Genomic DNA, 4308 nt, shown 5'->3' with positions numbered 1-4308 from the left:
CGCATACACACACAACGTAGCTGCCATATCTCCCAGGGGGTGGGGGAAAGTGCGCTACATATATACACACGCACCATATACATCCATACACATACACATACACGCACCATACACATACACATACACGCACCATACACATACACATACACGCACCATACACATACACATACACGCACCATACACATACACATACACGCACCATACACATACACGCACCATACACATACACATACACGCACCATACACATACACATACACGCACCATACACATACACGCACCATACACATACACATACACGCACCATACACATACACGCACCATACACATACACATACACGCACCATACACATACACATACACGCACCATACACATACACATACACGCACCATACACATACACATACACGCACCATACACATACACATACACGCACCATACACATACACGCACCATACACATACACATACACGCACCATACACATACACATACACGCACCATACACATACACATACACGCACCATACACATACACATACACGCACCATACACATACACATACACGCACCATACACATACACATACACGCACCATACACATACACATACACGCACCATACACATACACGCACCATACACATACACATACACATACACGCACCATACACATACACGCACCATGCACATACACATACACGCACCATGCACATACACATACACATACACGCACCATGCACATACACATACACGCACCATGCACATACACACACCATGCACATACACATACACATACACATACACATACACATACACGCACCATGCACATACACATACACGCACCATGCACATACACATACACATACACGCACCATGCACATACACGCACCATGCACATACACATACACATACACGCACCATGCACATACACATACACATACACGCACCATGCACATGCACATACACATACACACACCATGCACATACACATACACATACACACACCATGCACATACACATACACGCACCATGCACATACACATACACATACACGCACCATGCACATACACATACACATACACGCACCATGCACATACACATACACATACACGCACCATGCACATACACATACACATACACGCACCATGCACATACACATACACATACACGCACCATGCACATACACATACACGCACCATGCACATACACATACACATACACGCACCATGCACATACACATACACATACACGCACCATGCACATACACATACACATACACGCACCATGCACATACACATACACATACACGCACCATGCACATACACATACACATACACGCACCATGCACATACACATACACGCACCATGCACATACACATACACATACACGCACCATGCACATACACGCACCATGCACATACACATACACGCACCATGCACATACACATACACATACACGCACCATGCACATACACATACACATACACGCACCATGCACATACACGCACCATGCACATACACATACACGCACCATGCACATACACATACACGCACCATGCACATACACATACACGCACCATGCACATACACATACACGCACCATGCACATACACATACACGCACCATGCACATACACATACACGCACCATGCACATACACATACACGCACCATGCACATACACATACACGCACCATGCACATACACATACACGCACCATGCACATACACATACACGCACCATGCACATACACATACACGCACCATGCACATACACATACACGCACCATGCACATACACATACACATACACGCACCATGCACATACACATACACATACACATACACGCACCATGCACATACACATACACGCACCATGCACATACACATACACGCACCATGCACATACACATACACGCACCATGCACATACACATACCATGCACATGCACATACACATACACGCACCATGCACATACACGCACCATGCACATACACATACACGCACCATGCACATACACATACACGCACCATGCACATACACGCACATACACATACACGCACCATGCACATGCACATACACGCACCATGCACATACACATACACGCACCATGCACATACACATACACGCACCATGCACATACACATACACGCACCATGCACATACACGCACCATGCACATACACACATACACGCACCATGCACATACACATACACATACACATACACGCACCATGCACATACACATACACGCACCATGCACATACACATACACGCACCATGCACATACACATACACATACACATACACGCACCATGCACATACACATACACGCACCATGCACATGCACATACACATACACGCACCATGCACATACACATACACGCACCATGCACATACACATACACATACACATACACGCACCATGCACATACACATACACGCACCATGCACATACACATACACATACACGCACCATGCACATACACATACACATACACGCACCATGCACATACACATACACATACACATACACGCACCATGCACATACACATACACGCACCATGCAAGTGCACATACACATACACGCACCATGCACATACACGCACCATGCACATACACACATACACGCACCATGCACATACACGCACCATGCACATACACATACACATACACGCACCATGCACATACACATACACGCACCATGCACATACACATACACATACACGCACCATGCACATACACATACACGCACCATGCACATGCACATACACATACACGCACCATGCACATGCACATACACGCACCATGCACATACACATACACATACACGCACCATGCACATACACATACACATACACATACACATACACGCACCATGCACATACACATACACGCACCATGCACATACACATACACATACACGCACCATGCACATACACATACACATACACATACACGCACCATGCACATACACATACACGCACCATGCACATACACATACCATACACATACACATACACATACACGCACCATACACATACACATACACGCACCATACACATACACATACACGCACCATACACATACACATACACGCACCATACACATACACATACACGCACCATGCACATACACATACACGCACATGCACATACACATACACGCACATACACATACACATACACGCACCATGCACATACACATACACGCACATACACATACACATACACGCACATGCACATACACATACACGCACCATGCACATACACATACACATACACGCACCATGCACATACACATACACATGCACATACACATACACATACACATACACGCACCATGCACATACACATACACATACACGCACCATGCACATACACATACACAGTGCTTGACAAATCACCCAAAAATCTACTCGCCGAACCAAAAAATCTACTCGCCACCTAGTCCCGCCTCTAATCCCGCCCCCAACCCCGCCTCTAATCCCGCCCCCAGTCCCTCATTTTTTAAAAAACAAATTCCTAGTAAGAACATTCGTTTTTGACATTAGTTTATTTATTGTATTACATTATACTACAATTAGGTGTGTGTGTGTGTGTGTGTGTGTGTGTGTGTGTGTGTGTGTGTGTGTGTGTGTGTGTGTGTGTGTGTGTGTGTGTGTGTGTGTGTGTGTGTGTGTGTATAAATGTCGAATCTAGAAAAAAAAGCCAGAATATTTAAAGCAGCAATCCCGCCTGGGATCTTACCTGATCCGCAGTCCCTCAATGTCCAGGTACCCTCATTCCCGCAATGTTATATATTGGAGGGGATGTGTTCCCTACCTGTCTTCTGGGTTAAGGGGGGGGGGGGGAGTTCCGATGTCTTCAGTGTGAAGCTTGAGTCAGATCTGGAAGTAAGCAGTATAGCTTATTTCAGTGTAGTATAGAGCAGTTAAGATATATAGGGTAAATAAGATATCCAGATCCCGAGTGTGAGAGAGTGTGGGGGAGAGAGAGAGAGTGTGGGGGAGAGAGAGAGAGAGGTGTGGGGGAGAGAGAGAGAGAGAGTGTGGGGGAGAGAGAGAGAGAGAGTGTGGGGGAGAGAGAGAGAGAGAGTGTGGGGGAGAGAGAGAGAGAGAGTGGGGGGAGAGAAAGAGAGAGAGAGAAAGAGAGAGAGAGAGAGAGAGAGAGGGGGGGGAGAGAGAGAGAGGGGGGGGAGAGAGAGAGAGGGAGAGGGGGTGGGAGAGAGAGAGAGAGGGTGGGAGAGAGAGAGAGAGAGAGAGAGGGTGGGGAGAGAGAGAGAGAGGGTGGGAGAGAGAGAGAGAGAGAGAGAGGGTG

The sequence above is a fragment of the Ascaphus truei genome, chromosome 12 (genome assembly GCF_040206685.1).
Source record: "Ascaphus truei isolate aAscTru1 chromosome 12, aAscTru1.hap1, whole genome shotgun sequence".
Lineage (NCBI taxonomy): Eukaryota > Metazoa > Chordata > Amphibia > Anura > Ascaphidae > Ascaphus > Ascaphus truei.
This window is presented reverse-complemented; position numbering follows the sequence as displayed.